Source organism: Ceratotherium simum, chromosome 34, assembly GCF_057802395.1.
Source record: "Ceratotherium simum simum isolate JZ-2026a chromosome 34, ASM5780239v1, whole genome shotgun sequence".
In the NCBI taxonomy this organism is placed as follows: domain Eukaryota; kingdom Metazoa; phylum Chordata; class Mammalia; order Perissodactyla; family Rhinocerotidae; genus Ceratotherium; species Ceratotherium simum.
The window spans coordinates 17,720,693-17,742,406 of record NC_141933.1 but is presented as its reverse complement, the minus strand read 5'-3'; the positions used below and the strand labels follow the sequence as shown (position 1 = coordinate 17,742,406).

Below are 21,714 nucleotides of genomic sequence, written 5' to 3'. Positions count from 1 at the left end.
AGGTAGAGAAGACTCAGATATAGTTTAGAGATCATTCTGCATCATACACAGGCACCACCCAAAACTGGACAGTTACAGAACTATAGCCCCTTTCCAGGACATCACTGAAAGACCGTAGTGAAGGGAAATCCTCCCAGTGGGGAGAACCTCGAGCAGCATCACTGTTCATTTTGTTTGGAAGGAGAGGTGGCCAGATGTACAATTATATACTGATTCATGTCCCACGGCCAATCGTTTGGCTGTATAGTTAGTGACTTGGAAGATACATGACGGAAAAATTGTTAACAAGGAAGTCTAATTAAGAGGTAAGTGGATAGACCTCTCTCTGTGTATTAAACATGTTGAGGATATTTGTTTTCCATTTCAATGCCATCAAAGGTTGACTTCAGTAGAGGAGGATTTTCATAATCAGGTGGATAGGGTGACTTGTTCCATGGAGACCAGTCAATTTATTTCTCTCACCCCTCTTATCAACTAATGGGCTGATGGAGTAACTGTGTTGGCAGGAATGGGGGTTACGTGTAGGTTCAGTAACATAGACTTCCACTCACCAAGGGTGACCCAGCTAAACCCATTGCTGAGCCCCCAATGAGCCAGCAATGTCACCATTACCTGAGGTGGTCAGCCAGCTACCTTGTGGCGGATTGTTTACATTGAACTGCATCTACCATGGTTAGGGCAGTGTTTTGGGACTGGCTTTATTGGTCATTAGGGATTCTGGGCTCCACAACCTTATGTACTATTTTCTGGGTGTGTTATCCTGCTTGGAGGCCTGCTATTCCTCAACTGAGGAATACAACAAAATGTTGATCAGTTTCCTATCAGAGAATAAAGCCATTTTATATCTGGAACGTGCAGCACAGATGCTTCTCTTTGTTACTTTTGGGGCCACAGAATGCTTTCTCTTGGCTGCAATGGTATATTATCAGTATGTAACAATCTACAACCCTCTGCTGTATTCAGTTAGCATGTCACCGAGAGTCTACGTGCCACTCCTCACTGCTTACTATGTTGGTGACATTTTACATGCTTCTGTACACACAGGGGCCACGTTAAGTTTACCATTCTGTGTATCTAATGAAATTAGACATGTTTTTTGTGACTTCCCTCCTCTCCTTGATATTTCTTGTGCTGACACTTGCACAAACCAGAAATATATATACAAATATACATATATAGTGTATGTATATATGATATATTTATATATGATGTGTATACTAAGCAACCATGTGTTGCTTTTATCTAAGCTATACTTTTATTTGTCTTTCCTGAACCTTAAGTACACTCTCAATAAATATTACCGTCTAGTATCAGTATAATTTTTGAAGTTTTGGAATAGATCTAATCAATTTCTGTGATTGGACAGAAGCAAGGAAAGATTTTGATAATGGAATAAAAATATATGGTTTTGAGCCAAACAATGAAAAAGCCATGTCCATAAGCCTGGATGGATCCTACTGTGTGAGAACACATGGAGGGTAAACGAATAATATTTGGGAGTTCCCTCACAGGGACTCCAGTGGAGATGTAACTTCATGATGAGTACTGAAGATGTACTATAAACAATGTGAAGATACATCGATCCATAGAATCCTGAGGAAATAAGCTATAGTTATAGTGAGTGAAAAACAAATTACACAATGACTGACAACAGTGATATACTTACATCAATGAGTATTTAATATGAATCAATTTGAACATAGTAATCAGTATATAGATGATACAAATGATCAATATTTGTAAAATGCTGCATTCGAAGGCTGATTAATGCTTATTCGGAAATATCCTAGGATATACAAGCACTACTAACTGAAACTAAGACATTTTCCTCTCTAGTTTCTGAGCAAAGGGATACGGACTGATATCCAAGGTTTTTTGTAATTTTACTCAATGCTAAAAATGCACTGTACTTGTGAACCAATTTCTCTCAAACAATTTTTTCATTGCCTCTTTTACATATTTGTTCCTTAAACTGTAGATGGTGGGAATCAGCATGGGAATCACGATGGTGTAAAATGTCGACACTATCATGTCACGGTCTGAACTGTAGCTGGAACTTGGTCTCACATACATAAACAGGATTGTTCCATGATAAATCGTCACTCCAGTTAGGTGAGAACCACGTGTAGAAAAGACTTTTTGTCTCCCTTCAACAGAATGCATCCTCAGAATGGCCACAAGAATGAAACCATAAAAGATCAGGCCAATCAGGATAGTGACTATCTCAATAGGGCAATAAAGGAGAAGAGTAGAAACTGGTTTGTCTGAGTGTCAGAAGAAGAAATAGCAAGCAGAGGAGGGACATCACAAAGAAAAAGGTCTACTTTCATTGGACACACAGAACGATAGACTAAATGCGGCCACTGTGTGTGCAGAAGCTTGCAAGTGCCACAAAGATAGGAAGCAGTGATGAGTGGCACATCGACCCTGGGTGACATGCTCACTGAATACAGCAGAGGGTTGTAGATTGCTACATAGCAATAATATGCCATTGCAGCCGTGAGAAAGCATTCCAGGGTCCCAAAAGTAACAAGGAGAAGATCTGTGCTGCACATCCAAGCAAGGAAATGGCTTTATTCTCTGACAGGAAATTTCCTGACCAATATTTCTGGGGTGACAACTGAGGAATAGAAAGCGTCCAAGAGTGATATGACGCTCAGAGAATAGTACATAGGGGTGTGGAGCTGGGAGTCCCCAATGACCCATGCAACCAGTCCCAAATTTCCTATCAGAGTAAAAAGATAGATTGCTAGAAAGAGCAAAAATAGGAAGACTTGCACCCCAGAATCTTCTGTGAAGCTCATCAATATAAACATGGTGACTTCAGTCACATTTTTCAACTGAATCTGGTATAAATCTAAATCGGATGGGAACCCTGACATTTCAGTTTTTATTTTAGGTTCTAAAGGCAATATCTTGTGAAAATAGAGTCCACACAATTGTATCCTCATGTTTGTTTCTTAACAGGGCAGGATTTCCTTGGTTATCATGAGATAGGCAGTATTGAAGATGTTGGACCCCAGTGGATGCATTTTGCTGTTAAATAAAAGGAAAAAGTGATTTCACTCAGTCATTGACTAAATTTATCATGTTAAAATTATTCTGTCAATTTAAGTGGTTTATTTTCCAATTTATTTTCTGTTAAATTTTTACCACCTCTTTTCATATCACAAAGATGAATGAACATAGGAATATTTCAATACAAAAATATTAGAGTGGAGACTACACACTTGAGTAGTAGTTCTAGATTTGCTACAATGTACATGAAATGCCTTTCCTTAATGTTCACAATTGTTAAAATAGGAGTAAGGACACACATCACAGTGTTGGGTTGAATTTAAATGAGAAAACCGATATGAAAATTATTTAATTTTAAAATGTGTCCACATGACTAGAAAATGGGATAAGTTAGACTTACATTTCAACTTTTTGCACAGGGCCACCTTTTCTGAAAGACAGTTTTTCTCTGGCATTATTTCTATTCCATTACTTTCCATTCTAGAGCAGTGGTGAACAGAATGGTAGATGGTATTATGGAGGTAGATGTACCTTGTTTGCAAAGAAAAACACTGCAATATCCTTTTTTTTTAGTTTTCTTTCCCAAAACACCTATCACTAAGTTGTTCATTTTTGGCAACTACAGCTTACTGTACTGTTATTGTTTTTCAAATTTTATCTTAGTAACATTTTTAGATGTTTCTCAACTCATCTGTTCATTATCCCTTAAAAAATACTGGATATATTTTTGAGATGCATTTTTATCAAAAATAAATCATGACCACTCTTTTAATGTATTATAGTTGCTTATGGAGTTTCTAAAGTAACCATGACATTAATATCACCTGATAATAGATAATAAATTTATTTTTAAAAGTTTTTTGCTAAAAGAATAAACTCACTCTATTTGCCACAAACCAGAGTTTGATTTCTGTTTTTTTTTTTTTTCTGATGTCATCATACTCTTTCTCATTCAGTGGAATATGAATAAAGGAAAGTGCACAATTTAAAAAAAAAAAAGTCAAAGAAGCACTTGCATCTGGACTGAAATCTCAGTTATTGAAACGCTATTAAATACTGGGTCCATCACATTTAGGGGGAAGATTTCAGTATGTTGACTTATGTTTTTCCTTCAGTATGTCATAACCAAAAATGTGTAAAAGGAGTGAAAAACCTGTCCTACATAGAACCAGGTTGGATTCAGCGACTTGCAATTTAATTATGTTCAAGATGTGAAACATCCTACAGTTTTGTTATAGTGTGATGCCCGTACATCAAGAAGAAAATTAATGAACAAGTTTAAAACCAATTAGAAAGAGAAGGACACATGTCTTTATTTTCCCAGTAATGTTCTCATAGATCAATGGAAGATTTTCTTTATTTTTTTTCCTAAGTAACTTTATTGAGACAATAATTGTTTATAACATTGTGAAAATTCAGGTGTACATTATTGTTTATCATTTTCTGAGCAGACTTCATCATGGTCGTCCCAAGTAGTCTAATTGGAAGACTTTTCTAATGCATAGAATAAATAGCTCCTTAAATGTGAGTTTGCAAAACCAAAAAAAGAATAATGCTCATTTGAGTCTTAGAAAATTCTAGAGTAAAAAAACATATAACTAAGTTAAATTCTGATTTCTGTGTGAATCCAATTTACATTGTCTCAAGAGAACACACATAGAAGCACAAATATCTTATAATAATGTGCAATTTGGTTTGAATTGTTATATTAATAAAATAGCTTATAAAAACATCAATTAAAAATATAAATATGTTTTAATGTATATTTGGGCATCACCAAAAATACATTTATGTTTAACAAATTCCTATTCACTCTTTCTCCCCTAGTCTTCTCCTGTCTCTCTTTGAAGAATCCATGGATTATTTACAAAAATATTTACTGAAGAGAGTCAGAGACAAAACAGGAAGTATGCACATAGGAAGAAGTATAGTGAAAACAAATAAAAACATGTGAGCAAACTTTGAAAAATATGCCAATAGGTAGTCAACTAAAGGTATCCATTACAAAATACAGTGTTCACTGTTATACACAGGAGAAATTTCAGCAACACACAATTCTAACCTTACTTAACTTATATATCTGAGATAAGACAATTTTCAAATATTTAACATTATATTTAAACTCTAAAACCCTGTATTAACATCTCAGGTTTAGCACCCTGACAGTGTGAGCTTGGATAAGTTGCTTTTCCTTTCAAACCAAAGAGTAACTAAGATTGAACAAAATTTTCAAGTACATCTTGTTCAACTACATGAACATGGTGTGATTGCAGAGTGTTTATTTATGAGATGCATTAAAATGTATTTTATTAAAGGAAAGTGTTAATTATGTGAAATATAAAATGTCACATGAAATATGACTTCTAATTTTTATTTAACTCCATAAAATAAATAGGGAATTATAAAATAAAAAATTTTAAATAAAAGCATTGAGCAATTAATGGGTCCCAAACAGATGCAAAATATATCTTCCTTAAATTCCACATATATTTGTTATATGACACTAAATATGTATTAAAGTACTATTCTATTGAGATTAAACCTGGTGAATCTTATTATTCTATTCTATAAGAAACTTTTTTTTTTTTTTTTTGTGAGGGAGATCAGCCCTGAGCTAACATCCATGCCAATCCTCCTCTTTTTGCTGAGGAAGACTGACCCTGAGCTAACATCTATTGCCAATCCTCCTCCTTTTTTTTTTCCCCCTTTTTCTCCTCAAAACCCCAGTAGATAGTTGTATGTCATAGTCACACATCCCTCTAGTTGCTGTATGTGAGACGCCTCCTCAGCATGGCCAGACAAGCAGTGCAATGGTGCGGGCCCCGGGTTTGAACCTAAGCCGCCAGTAGCGGAGCATGCACACTTAACGGCTAAGCCACGGTGCCGGCCCCTATAAGAAACTTTAAAAATCTATTTCTGTCACTGCATTCTGCCTATAGGCATGTTAGTAAAACAATAGTGTGTTTAGGTAAATTTCCTGGTTACTCTCACCAATATCATTTTCTAGCAACCCTTGATGTCACTGATCTTGACTGCAGAGCAGGAAGGTGATTGAAGAATGAAAGTATATTTTATTCCAAAGTATGTCCCATTAGAACATTTATCTACATCACTATAAGGAACTGGAGACATGGTAGAGAAGAAGGATGAGGTTCAGCTACTTCATCCAAACTCTTCTCACATAAGCATTTCTGTTAACTGATATTTAAGGAAATCAGAACTGATTGTGTTTATGTCTAGCTATTTCACTTTAACAGAGGCTAGAAAGACGAAAATATAAATCCTGATTTTTTAATTAATTAATTTATTTTTTGGTGAGGAAGATTGGCACTGAGCTAACATCTGTTGCCAATCTTCCTCTTTTTGCTTGAGGAAGATGGTCTCTGAGCTAAAACCTCTGCCAATCTTCCTCTCCTTTTTGTATATGGAACGCCCCCACAGCATGGCTTGATGAGCGGGGTGTATGTCCGTGCCCAGGATCTGAACCTGTGAACCCCTGGCCGCCGAAGCAGAGAGTGTGAACTTAACCACTACACCACCAGGCCAGCCCCTAAATCACGAATTTTTAAAAAAGCATGATCAATCTGCAAGACTAAAGTAACACCAGTCCCTCGACTCTCATCATCAAAAGGTACAAAAAGTAGCAAACATTCATGAGAAGAGCATTAGAAACACCAGCCCAATAGGAATGAAAGCTGATTGTAGCTACCACGTATCATTCAGTGGCTACTAGGGCTCAGGAATTATGTGCACTTTAGCTAATGTAATCTACACGGCAACCTACAAACTAAATAATTCAGCATCCTTTTATGGAGGAGAGAACAGGCCCAACTAGACATATAACTTGGCCAAGGTCACACAGTTTCTAAGAAAGCCAGGATTTATGGCTAGATTTCTCTGACTTCAGATTCTACACCATTTCCACTGGACCATATTATAATCCCTTTATGACATGCCATAATTCTGGAAAAATTATCCCCTGGTAACAATATGAGATAGCATCTTTGCCCATTGGAATTCTTTTTCTTTAAGTAATTAAGCTTAAATAGGCCATGAAATTGAAAAAAAGAAAAAGAAAAAACAAAAAAACCACTAAAGTTGCTTCTAGATCAATTAGCTAACTAGAAAATAAATTCAAAATTAGTTTGTGTTCCTCCATCAGAAAAAAAAAAATATTATGATCCAAAAGTGGCATATATCCAATGGCTGCTTGATAGTAAATTTTTTCTCTATTTAATAATTTTCCTAGACTTTAAATATGACTGCTTAATTCTACTGCCCCTCTTCTGACAGTTGTCTTTCATTAAGAAAATTAAAGCAAATTTCTAATTTATAGCCCTAGTGACCAAAAAATGTACAGAATCCTTCCTATTTTCCCTGCTGTGTTCCCTGAAAGGCATATGATTCAATTTTAATTCAATTTTGACTTAACTAGAATATTCTCTCTTAAATAAAAAATATTAAGGCGTGTACTTTAATATCAAATTTAAGGGTATAGTTTCTAAAGTATTTTGTAAGCTAGGAAAAAAGTTTCCTCTTAATAGTGGAAATGAACAGTTCACTCATTTAAGGTCCACTATGAATATTATGCATTTGGATTGTGATACCAGCTTCTCAAGTTCTTAAAATTCACAGCGATGCCCCAAGAGGAAAATACACTACTTCTTTTCTGGGACAGAAAAGCATCAAGATAACTTTTTTCAGGGTAAACAAGTGAATGCTTCTGGATAATGAACTACATGATGTAATGCTTACATGAATGTACTTTGGCCTCTGGTTAAAAAATGATCCCTCAGTGGAAAAGAAATATAATGACATAGGACATATTCCTAGCCCTGATACTAAAAAGCTACATGTCATTAGGTTGATGACTTAAAATCCAGTTTCCTATTCCTGGGAATATAACCTTTTTAATTATCTGAAAATCCTGTAAACATGGACATAATAAAACATGTTATGAAAGAATAACATACGACAGAATTTATAATCCTATAATACAGATCATTATATTTTTTTAATTTTAAAATGCTACACTTCTAAGTCATGTGAGAATTAAACTTAAGCTCATTGAGAGTTTAATAGGGAAGATAAGATATGAATGCATGAATAGGAAGTATTGACCGGAGAGACGGGGCAGTATAAAAATAACTATAGTATTCTGCGTAATAGAACAATAGAATGTTAGTGAAGTGGCAGAGAAAAAGATCAAACATTTTGATACTGTAATAGGGTCTTTTCTTGGGGATCCCATAACAATCTATAGACTAGCACCTGGCTATGTATATAAGAATATTTTGGAAAAATTGTGGAAACCACACGGATGCCTAGGCTCCAGACTCAGAAATGATAAGTTAGTAGATAGGGAGTGTTTGTTATGGAATCTGAGCATAAATAAAAAGAGAAAAAAATCCAATACTGGCAGGCAGCCCAAGTGTGAAAAATTGATCTATTAGTTAAATGCAATCCTAGATTGATCTATAGATTCAATACAACCTCAATTAAAATTAAACAAGAATATTTGCAGAAATTTACACTCTGATTCCACAATTTATATGAAAAAGCAAAGAGTTTTGGAAAAGACAATTTTGAAAAAGAAGAATAAAGTTGAAATAGTCACATAATCTGATTTCAGGACTTACCATAAAGCTAAAACAATCAGAAAGAGAGATATTGGTAAAAAGATAAACACCTAGATCAGTGGAACAGACTAGTCTTCAGAAATAGATTCACACATATATAGTCAACTGGTTTTTGACAAAATTGTTGAGAAAAATTCATAGAGAAAGGACAGTATTTCTAAAAAACGATGTTTAACATGTAGAATAGCCTTATGCCATGGAAAAAGAAAACTTGAATCATTGTTTTCACCACATATAAAACTTTTCTCAAACTGAATCTTAAACAGTAATATGTCCTAATACTACAGAATTTTTAGAGAAAACATAGGGCATTTCTGTGACCATGGTTTAATCACAAATTTTCAGATAAATCTAAAAATCCATGAACAATAGGAGAAAAAAGTGATAATTTGTACTTCATCACAATTAAAATCTCCTGCTTTCAGGAAGACATTGTTGAGAGAATAAACAAACAAATCACAGACTTGTACAAAATATTTGCTAAATAGCTATCCAATAAAGAACATGTACCCAGAATGTATAAGGAAGTCTAGAACAAAATAAAAGAAAAAGAATATAAAAGGGGCATGAACCTCAACAAACATTTCACCCCAGAAGTTACACAGATGGTAACTAAGCCCATGGAAAAGTGTTAAACACCATCTGATATTAGGGAAAGAAATGCAATTTAAAATAATAACATGATCCCATACACCTATCGGAATGAGTGAAGTTTAAAAGTATAGTAGTAACTGACAATACAAAGTGCTCGTGAGGATGCAGAGCAACTGGAACTCTCTTCCATTGCCGGTAGGAAGGTAAATGGTGCAGCCACCTTGGAAAACAATCAGACAGTTTCTTATGAAGTGAAACATACCCTGACCATGTTACTCTGAAATCTGACTCTGTTCTTGACCCAAGAGAAATGAAAATATAGATGTACACAAAGACCTAGATTCCAATGTTTATAGTAGCTATATTCACTATTTTCCCAAAGTGAAAACAATCCAAATGTCCATCAGCTGGAGAATGGATAAACTGACTCTTAGATCCACAGAATGAAACACTGGTCAGCAATTAATAGGAATAATACTGTTGATATATTCAAGTACATGGATGGATCTCAAATATATTGTGTTAAGAGGGGGAAGTCAAATTTGAAAGGTTACAGATGATGTGATTCCACTTATAGCACATTCTGAACAAAACAAAAATATAAAAATGGAGAACACATCTGTGGTTGCCAGAACTGCACATTCAAGCAAATGATTGACTACAAAGTAGTGTGATGGAACATCTTGAAAAGATGAAAATGTTCTATAACTCGATTATAGTTATACAATTGTATGGGTTTGACAAAATTCGTAGAACTGGGACCTAAAAATGGTGGAATTTTATTAATTCATGTTAAAACATAATAACTCTAACTTTAAAAGCTAACTTATTACATAAATGAGTCTTTGCTTCAGAATGAAGATTTTTGTTGCACAGGAGCTGGTGATGAGACGACATATACGGGAGGCATCTGGGGTGTTGGCGATATTTTACTTCTTAGTCTTGGTCTTATTTATAGGGTTATGTTTGGACTCTGAAAATTCATCAAGCTGCACACTTATGATATAAGCATTTTTCTATATGTATATTTTCTTCAATAAAAATTAAAAAGAAAACAAAAACCTTATTTTGTTATACATTTTCTAGTAAACTCAATGAGCCCCTGATGCTTAAATGCTTTTTGAATGTCCTATCTTCTTACTCACTCTCCTATTATTGAGAAAGTTAATAAATTTTTGCTATTTATCATTTTATATTATTAGTCTTGTTTTTTAACATTTTGAAAATGATAGTTTAGCATTTATCTATCAGTTTCTCAAACTCTTAATTATTTTTCTGTATTTCAAATTGATTTTTCTTCATATCTCTCTTTTCTATCTTCTCTTCCCTTAAACGTGCCTTCAACAGTTAACACTCACCCTTGTATTCTAATAAATTATTTTTTATTTATGATTTTTTGTTTTATTTCTAGTTAATTTCTGTATTCTCTTAATTATGTTTTCAAATCCTTCTAATGTCTAGCCATTTCATTTCTAACATACTAATATAATTTATGATTTTGATAAAACTTTAATTATTCTTTTAAATTATTTTTCATATTAAGATGCTAAGTCACCATATTAGTTTGCTTGTTATATGTCCTCACTTCATTAGATGATTTTAGTAACTTTCGGAGCATTGTTCAGTTATTTTTGTTTATTTGCAAGTTACATACTATTAGAATACATTAATCCTTTTATCCAACCCCTCCATGTTTAAATGTGATGGGCATTCTGACTGTCATAAGAAGGTACTTATGTAGGTTGGCGATAGATCAAGGTAGCTTTTCCAGTTTCATGCTCAAGGAATCACTAACATGTTTTCATAGCCTTTAAATATTGTCTCATTATATAACTGCTTAGACTCTCCGAGCTAAGCCTAACTCATTAGCACTTCTACCTGGAGTTCGTTGAATCCCATAATTAGATAGACCTTACCTTCAAAAGTGGTACTCTATAGTTTAGACATTATATGTTGCTGTAACTGTACTTTCCGAGATCTCCATCTTCCAGAACCACCCTTCCTTATTTCAAAATTTCCTTCTCAGTGTTTCTGCCTTACTCATTGACATTTGTCTCTTAGCATTTTCTTCCTCAGGGTGAAGCCCTGTCCTTTTGGAAGGGAGAATGTGCTGCATCTTTCTCAGATCTTCAGTGCCCTGGAGCACCAATCATTTTGGTCTCCTACAGTTCGTTTGTGAAGCTCTCATTGAGCCTGGGTGTGTGCGTGAGGGGGAGCCATTCCCCTGCCACCTGGATCGTGTGAGGCTTTTCCACTTTCCCAGCTTGATTGAGCTGCGATTACCACTCTGTAAATTGTCCTCTCCTTGTAGTAGTGCTTCATTTTTTTTTCCAATTTCTAGGTCCCAAGGCTGGTAGATCCTTTTAATACTTCCCTTTCTATGTACAGCCTGTGCTTGGTGAGAAAGTGCTGATTCCAACAAGATTCTGCTACTTTTGGGTGCCTTGACTCTTTAAAAATTTTTACTTTGGGGTTTTTAGAGGTATTCTGTGATATAAATTTGTCAAAGTAGACATCTATTTATTTTTCTTTCTCTTTTTTCTTTGCTCATTTTTAATTTGTTTGTTGTTGTTTGTATCTTTTATATTTAGGAATTGTTTGGGGGGTAATTCTGGGTTTATTAATGAGAATTTTCTATAATATTCTTCTGCTTACCTTGTCAGTTTTACTCAATTTTCTTTTTTTTAAGACTTCATTTTCTTTAGAGTAGTTTCAAGTTCACAGCAAAATTAAGAGTAAGGTACAGAGATTTCCCATATAACCTCTGCCCCCACACATACATAGCCTTCTCCATTATTAACACCCCCAACTAGAGTGGTATATATATATTTTAAATTGATAGACCTACATTGACACCTCATAATTGCTAAAAGTCCACAGTTCACCTTATCGTTCACTCTTTGTATTGTATATTCTATGAGTTTGGTAAAATGTATAAGGACATGAATCCATCATTATAGTATTATGCAGAATATTTTTATTGCCCTAAATATCCTCTGTGTTCTGCCTCTGTATCCTCTCGCCCCCAAAAGCGTTGGCAACTAGTGACCATTCTACTGTCTCCAGAGTTTTGCCTTTTCCAGAATGTCGTATAGTTGGAATCACACTGTAAGTAGCCTTTTCAGATTGGCTTCTTTCACTTGGTAATATGCATTTATGTTTCCTCAATGTTTTTTCATGGCTTGATAGCTCATTTTTTTAGCACTGCATAATAATCTATTGTCTGGATGTACCATAGTTTATTTGTCCATTCATCTACTCAAGGATATCTGGGTGCTTCCAAACTTGGCAATTATGAATAAAGCTACTATAAATATCCATGTGCATGTTTTGTGTGGACATAAGTTTTCAGCTCCTTTGGGTAAATGCCACAGAATGTGATTGCTGGATCATATATTAAGAGTATGTTTTGTTTTGTAATTCTTTCTTCCCTTCTCTTTTATCATTGCTGTCATTCATTTCATTTATATATAAGCATACATAAGCATATATATGCATAAGATATACACACAAGCATCCATAATCAAATATTTTGTTCTTATACTCTTTATTTAACTCCATTGTCTTCTTACTTCAATAGTTTCTGAGAAGTTGGATGAAATTCTTATTTTTGTTCCTTTATAGGTGAGTTATTTTTTTCCTCTAGCTTCTTTCTATTTCATCCTTAATTTTCTATAGTTTGAAAATAATATGCCTAGTGGTGTGTGTGTGTGTGTGTGTATGTGTGTGTATATATATATATATATATATATTTTTTGGCATTTATCTGCTTGGTGTTTTCTTATCTCTGGACCTGTATCCGTGGTTTGGTGTCTGACACTAGTTTGGGGAAATTTTCAGCCGTTATTGTTTCAAATATTTGTTCTTTCCTTTTTCCACAGTCCTTGGATATTCTGTTATGATTTTTTTCAATTTTTATTCTCTTTCTTTTCAGTTTTTGAATTTTCTGTTAATATATCCTTAGGTTCAGAGATTCTTTCCTCTGCCATGTCTAGTCTACTAGTAAGCCCGTTAAAGGCATTCTCCATTACAATTACAATGTTTTTGACTTCTACCATTTTCTTTTAGTTCTTTCTTAAGATTTCCATCTCTTTATTTACATTGCCCATCTGTTATTTTTTGTTGTCTACTTTATTCATTAGAATCCTTAGCATATTAATCATGGTTGTCTTAAATTTAATTCCAACATCTCTGCCATGTCTGATTCTTACACTTGTTCTGTGTCTTCAAACTATATTTTTTACCTTTAGTATGAACGGACACTTTTTCTGGGTAGCCAGACAAGATGTACTAGATAAAAGGAACTGCTGTAAACAGACCTTTAGTAATGGTGTGGTGAGGTGTGGGAGTTGGGGAAATGTTCTACAGTCTTCCAAGAGGTCTCAGTATTTTAGTAAGCCTATGCCTATGCACTGTTAACTTCACAAGGACTTCTTAGTCTTTTTCTTCCCCTTGAGAGGGGACTGGATGGCTAGAGTGAGCTGGAGTTGGGTATGTCCCTTCTCCCAGGTAAGGTAGGCTCTGATGATAACCCAGCATGCTAGGCTCTGGTTTACCAGTTTCTCCTAAAGGCAGATTTTGTTAAGAACAGAAGCTTCTGCACATTTCAAAATGATTCCTTTTGACTCCTTCTGCTGGAAGCATAATGAATTTTTCTCTGATACTTACTGCGGGAACCTAGTCAAGCTCCTGGAGGTTAATCTCACAGTATTTTGGGGGCACTCCTATGACTGGATAACTCTGAAATTTTTAACTGTCAGAGTTGTCCACACTGAGCCTCCAGCAATTTGTTACAGTTGAGGTTTCCTACCCAGGCTCTGCTTCCCATAGTGGTTTCTGCTCCTGAGTCTCTGCTCGGGTAAGCCTGATGCCCTGTATTCACCTGTCTGTCTGTCCAATTGGGGGCTGCTGTTTTAAGAGTCCAAAAAGAGTTGTTGATTTGTCAGTCTGTTCAGCTTTTTATTTGTTGATTGATAGGACAGAGTGGCAACTTCCAAGCTCCTTACATATGGAACTGAAAACTGGACGTCTCCAATATTCATTTTAGGTTTTGTTTCTTTTGTTCTCTTTTTCACTGTAGGAGGTGTGCTCAAATCTCTGATAATACATGTTGTCTGTCCATCTTTACATGTGGGTCACTGAAAGGAATTCTTCATGCCATGTTACATCACTTAATTCAGAGTTGTTTCAGCCATCATTTCATCATAGAGATGTTACACTGTACCACCTCTAAAATATGCCCAATCCTCACTGCAACATCATACTTTATCCCTTTTCTCACCTTTGCTTCTATTAATGGTGTTTATAGTCCCTAAAATTATTTTTCTGTTTCTTCCCATCATAGTAGGCCCTCAAAAGTATTTTTGAATACATAAATATATGAATGATTATCAAATCATTTTACTAACCCAGAGTTGAATTTGCTTATTGATAAAGTGAGAAATTGTTCACTAGATCTATTGTTTCCAACTCCACTGCCCACCAGGAGCATCTGGAGAATTGAAGAAAAGTAGAAATTCTGATGGGCTTCCTTTGTCTGTCGATGTTATATTTCTGTCTTTAGGTTCTATGTGTGTAGGTGTGTGTGTGTAGATATACATATATAGATATTACCATGTCTTCCAAATATGATATAGATTAGTATTCAGGAATCACAATCTCACATGACTACTGAAGTCTTACAGAACTTTAAATGTTTTCTGTCTCCTACTCCATATGTTTATGGAATTTTAAACTTTTTATCACTTGAATAATAATCATTTCAATAAGTTCAAAATTTATATCTTTTTCATTTCAAACACAGCACTTTATAATGTGAACAGAGTAGAAGTATAATGAATTTGAATGACTTTAAATCTACGTGCTGTATCCTGCCAGGAATATGATGTAATTTTACATATCATAATTTGCCATGTAAACTGACTTGTTGCAATATAAATAAGTTATATTGCCAGGATTAGGACCTGAGCTTCCAAGAAGTTAAGTGTTAACTCGGTATCAGAGATATGATATAAAATTATGTCTCATGTCTTAAGAGTTCTTCTCTATTTGGTTAAATTTATTCCTAGGTATTTTATTCTTTTTGTTGCTATTGTAAATAGGGTTGTACACTTGATTTCTCTGTCTGCTATTTTGTTCTTAGTGTATAGAAATGTAACTGATTTTTGTATGTTGATTTTGAACCCTACAACTTTGCTCTATTAGTTTACTATTTCTAACAGTTTTTGGGGGGATTCTTTAGGGTTTTAGAAAAATAAAATCAGGGCCAGCCCCATGGCTTAGCGGTTAAGTGCACGCTCCGCTGCTGGCGGCCTGGGTTTGGATCCTGGGTGCGCACCAAGGCACTGCTTCTCCGGCCATGCTGAGGCCGCGTCCCACATACAGCAACTAGAAGGACGTGCAGCTATGACATACAACTATCCTCTGGGGCTTTGGGGGGAAAAAAATAAATAAAATTATAAAAAAAAAAAAAAGAAAAAAGAAAAATAAAATCATGTCATCTGCAAATAGTGACAGTTTTATGCAGTCCTTTATAATTTGGATGGCTTTTATTTCTTTTTCTTGCCTGATTGCTCTGGCTAGGACTTCCAATAGCATGTTAATTAAGAATGTGAAAGGGGCATCCTTGTCTCTTTCCTGTTCTTAAAGGGATAACTTACAGTTTTTCACAACTGGGTGTGCTGCTAGATGTGGGTTTGCCAGATATGGCCTTTGTTATGTTGAGGTACTTTCCTTCTATACTCATTTTATTCACCATTTTTATCAAAAGTGGATGCTCTTTCTTGTCAGATGCTTTCTCTGCATCTATTGAGATGATCTATTGAGATGATCACGTGATTTTTATTTCTCATTTAATAATATGGTGTATCACATTGATTGATTTGTGGATGTTGAACTATCCCTGCATCCCCAGAATAAATCCCACTTAATCATGGTGTATGATCTTTTTAATGTACTGCTGTATTTGATTTGCTCATTTTTGTTGAGGATTTTTGCCTCTATGTTCATCAGTAATATTGGGCTGTGATTTTCTTATTTTCTGTTGTCATTGTCTGGTTTTGGTATCAGGGTAATGTCAGACTTGTAGAATGAGTTAGGAAGTGTCCCCTCCTCTTGAATTTTTTGGAAGCATTTGAGAAGGATAGGTATTAAGTATTTTTTTAATGTTTGGTAGAATTCACTAGAAAAACCATCTGGTCCTGGACTTTTATATTTTGGGAAATTTTTGATTACTGTTTTGATTCTCTTACTAGCGATTGGTCTATTCGGATTCTCTATTTCTTCTTGATTCAATTTTGGAAGGTTGCGTGATTCTAAGAATTTATCCATTTCTTCTAGATTATCTAATTTGTTGCCATATAGCTTTCCATAGTACTGTCTTATAGTCATTTGCATTTCTGTAGTGTCCATTGTAATTTCTCCTCTTTCATTCCTGATTTTATTTATTTGAGACTTTTTCTCTTTTATTCTTAGTGAGTCTAGCTAAAGGTTTGTCAATTTTGTTTATCTTTTCAAAGAATCAGTTTTTAGTTCATTGATTTATTCTACTTTTTTTTTAGTCTCTATTTCATTTATTTCCACTCTGATTTTTATTTCCTTCCTTCTGCTGATTTTGGGCTTTCTTCTTTTTTTAGTTCCTTTAGTACTCAGATTGCTTATTTGAGATTTTTCTTTGAGGTCCTTTAGGTGTACTAGATTGCTTGTTTGAGATTTTTCTTTGAGATTGTTTGTTGAGGTATTCCTATATTGCTAGAAACTTCCCTGTTAGTACCACTTTTGTTGTATCCCATAAATTTTGGCATGTCGTAGTTTCATTTTCATCTGTCTCCAGGTATTTTTTTTATTTCTCCTTTGATTTCTTCATTGACTCAAGTTTTCAGTAGCATTTTGTTTGATCTGCACATATTTGTGGCTTTTACAATTTTGTTCTTGTAGTTAATTTCTAGCTTCATACTGCTGTGGTCAGAAAAGATGCTTCTTATTATTTCAACCTTCTTAAACTTATTAAGACTTATTTTCTGCCCTAATATATTATCTATCCTGGAGAATGTTCAGTGTGCATTTGAAAAGAATGTGTATTTTGTGGTTTTTTGATGGAATGTTCTGTATATATCTACTAAGTCCATCTTTTCTAATGTGTCATTTAAGGCTAATGTTTTCTTATTGATCTTCTGTTCAGGTGAACTATCAATTTATGAAGGTGGAACATTAAAGTCCCCTACTATTACTGTGTTGCTGTCAATTTCTCCTTTTATGTCTGTTAATAATTGCTTTATATATTTAGGTGCTCCTATGTTGGGTGCATAGATATTTGCATATGTTACATCCTCTTGTTGAATTCTTCCCTTTATCATTATGTATTGCTCTTCTTTGTCTTTTGTAGTTTTTGTTTTGAAGTCTGTTTTTTCTGATACAAATATTGCTACCCGAGTTTTCTTTTCCTTGACATTTGCATGGAGTATATTTTCCCATCCTTTCATTTTCTGTTTGTGAGTGTCTTTAGGTCTGAAGTGTGTCTCTTGCATGCAGCATATATATGTGTCTTGTTCTTTAATCCATTCATCCACTCTGTCTTTTTTGTGTGTGTGTGTGAGGAAGATCAGCCCTGAGCTAACAGCCAATGCCAATCCTCCTCTTTTTGCTGAGGAAGACTGGCCCTGGGGTAACATCCATGCCCATCTTCTTCCACCTTATATGGGAGGCCACCACAGCATAGCTTGACAAGGATGTATCAATGCCTGCCCGGGATCTAAACCTGCAAATCCGGGGCTGCTGCAGCACAGGGCACGTACTTAACCACTGTACCACTAGGCTAGCCCCCAGCCACTCTATGTCTTTTGATGGGAGCATTTAGTCCATTGACATTTAAAGTAGCTATTGATAAGTATGTACTTATTGCCATTTCTTTCCCTTTTTTGTGGGTGTTTGAAGTAGTTCTTCTCTGTTCCTTAATTCTTCTCTTGCTCCCTTCCCTTGTGATTTGATAATTAAATGCAATCCCTATCATAGTCTCAATGATAGTTTTCACAGACATAGAACAAAGAAACCTAGAATTTATATGGAACAACAAAAGACCTTGAAAAGCCAAAGCAACCCTGAGAACAAAGAACAAAGCTGGAGGTATCACACTCCCTGATTTCAAAATATACTACAGAGCTACGGTATTCAAAATAGCATGGACACATCTATGGACAGCTAATTTTTGACAAAAGATCCAAGAACATACAATGGAGAAAGAAGTTTATTAAATAAATTCTGTTGGTGAAAATTGGACAGCCACATGCAAAGACTGAAAGTAGAGCATTACGTTACACCATACAGACAAATTAACTCAAAATGGATTAAAGACTTTAATGTAAGACCTGAAACCATAAAATTCCTAAGAGAAAATATAGTCAGTGTAGTGTTTGACATCAGTCTTAGCAGTATCTTTTTGAATACCGTGTCTCACCAGGCAAAGGAAACAAAAGAGAAAATAAACAAATGGAACTACATCAAATTAAAAAACTTCTGCACAGCAAATGAAACCATTCACAAAATGAAAAGACAACCTAAAAATTGGGAGAGGATTTTGCAAATGAGATATCTGATAAGGAGTTAATATCCAAAATATATGAAGAATTCATACAACTCGACTACAAAAATCAACCCAATTAAAAAGTGGGCAGAGGATCTGAACAGATATATTTCCAAAGAAAATATACAGATGGTCAACAGGCACACTAAAAGATGTTCAACATCACTAATTACTAGGGAAATGCAAAGGTAAACTGCAATGATATATCACCTCATGCCATTCAGAATTGCTATAATTAACAAGAAAATAAATAACAAGTGTTGGAGAGGGTGTGGAGAAAAGGGAACCCTCATACACTGCTGGTGGGAATGTAAACTGGTGCAGCCACTATGGAAAACAGTGTACAGATTCCTCAAAAAAATTAAGAATAGAACTACTATATGATCCAGCTATTCCACTTCTGGGTACTTATCCAAAGTACATGAAAACATGTATGAAAATATATTTGCACCTCTATGTTCATTGCATCATTTTTCACAATAGCCAAGACTTGGAAGCAACTTAAGTTCCCATCAATGGATGAATAGATAAAGAAGATGTGGTATATATGCAAAATGGAATACTACTCAGCCATAAAAGAGATGAAATCTTGCCATTTGAGACAAGATGGATGGACCTTGAGAGTATTACATTAAGCAAAGGAAGTCAGATGGAGAAAGTCAAATATCACATGATTTCACTCATAAGTTGAAGATTAAAAACAACATCAACAAAGAAATACATCGATACAGAGATTAGACTGGTGGTTACCAGAGGGGAAGGGTGGAGGGAGGACGGCAAAAGGGATGATAAGACACATGTGTATGGCGATGGAGGGCAATTAAAAAAAAAGAGTTCTTATCTAGTGTAAAACGTATATATATATAACCACTGTATTGAGGTATAATTTATGTGTAAGGTAGATACCTTATATAAGTGGACTTCTGCAATATTTTTCCTTCTGTGATTGGCTTATTTCATTTAACATAATGTTCTACAATTTCATCCATATTGTAGCATATCATAAGATTTCCTCCTTTTTTAAGGCTGAATAATATTCTGTTATATATATACATATATATGTAACATTTTCTTTATCTATTCATCTTTCAATGAACATTTAGGTTGTTTTGTATCTTGATTATTGTGAATAATTCTGCAATAAACATGGGAGTACATATATCTCTTTGAAATCCAGACTTCAGTTCTCTTGGAAATATACCCAGAAATAGGATTGCTGGATTATATGGTAATTAAATTTTAATTTTTGGAGGGAATCTCCATACAGTTTTCAATAATTAATGCAATATTTTGCATTCCCACCAAGAGTGCACAAGGGTTTTAACCTCTCCACATCCTCACCAACATTTGTTATCATATTTTTTTTTAATAATAGTCATCCAACAGCTGCAAGATGATATCCAATTCTGGTTTTAATTTGCATTTGTTAAAATGTCCATACTATCCAAAGTGATCTAAAGATTCAATGCAATGCTTATCAAAAAACCAAGGGTATTTATTGTTACAGAAATGGAAAATTCATGTGATCTCAAATGTCCAAAGACCTCAAATGTCCAAAGAAATCTTGAGCAAGAAGAACAAGAACATCACAGTTCCTGATTTCAAAATATATTGCAAAGCTGTAGTAATTGAACAGTTGGGTATTGGAATAAAAATAGACACATAGGCCAATAGAACAGAACAAAGAGCCCAGAAATAAACCCACCCATAGGTGGTCAATTGGTCTTCAACAAGGGTATCAATAATACACAATTGGGAGGCGATAGTCACTTCAATAAATTGTGTTTGGAAAATGGATTATTCATATGCATAAGCATGAAATTCCATCTTTATCTTACACCATGCATCAACTTAAAGACTTAATCTTAACACCTGAAACTGTAAAACCCCTTGAAGAAAATACAAGGGAAAAACTTCATGACATTGGGCTTAGCAATGATCATGAATATGACACCATAAAGTACACATAACAAAAGCAAAATTAGATAACTGGGGACACATCAAACTAAAAATCTGCACAGCAAAGGAAATGATCAACCAAGTGAAAATGCAACCTATGGAATGGAAGAAAATATTTCCAGAAAACATAGATAGACATTTCTACAAAGAGGACATACAAATGGCCAACAGGCCAATATGAAAAAACACTTAACATCATGAATCATTAGGGAAATGCAAATCTTTAGCATCATTGTAAGTCAGAGGCCAAAAGACTCTGTTTATTCAATAAATGTCAACACGTAGTGAATTATTCCAGAACCATTTTCTTTTTTAGTATTGAGTAAATTATCATGTTGCTGTTTTGAACCAGAAGATAATTGGATCAGATTCTCCTTGGGGAATTTCCTGTGGGTTTCATCAACAGTTGAGTAAGCAGATATAAACAATTTAAATTAATCATACCCATAGTGTATTTAAACCTGCTTTTGCTGTTCCACAGGTAAGAAAAATTTCAGGTCATTTGCAGAATATTTTAGGAGATAGAACCTAAAATATCAAGGTCAAATATGTTATGAAATTCCCAGTACTAAAACTTTAGCGGATGCTTATTGCATAGGTGAATAAATACAGCAGAGAAAATAGAAACTATTGAATTTACATTTGTAGAGTTAAGTGAGAGTGCTTCGGATTGAGTGCGTGCTTTCATTTTCCTGATGGAAGAAGACAGATCAGATTAAAGTGAGAACACCAAGAAAAAATTAGCAATGAAGGGCAAGAAAACATTTGGTTACTCAACTATCTGAGGGCTTATATTTTGCTATAAAGATAATTGCTATAATTATCTTTTTATTTTGCTCATTTTGTGGTGTGGAAGCCAATTCAGATTACTACTATTGCATAATATTTCTCTAGTCTAGTTGTTTAAAAAATATCTAAGTACACATC

At 34.6% G+C, this 21,714-nt stretch overlaps 1 protein-coding gene and 1 pseudogene across 1 annotated transcript in view; both read right to left on the bottom strand.

The window, feature by feature from the left end:
- Positions 1-21,714, bottom strand: part of LOC101407136 (olfactory receptor 5AP2) — a 508,331-nt gene that overhangs the window by 270,027 nt on the left and 216,590 nt on the right. The window lies entirely within an intron of this gene.
- On the bottom strand, positions 1,799-2,882 carry LOC101400768 (olfactory receptor 5T1-like; annotated as a pseudogene).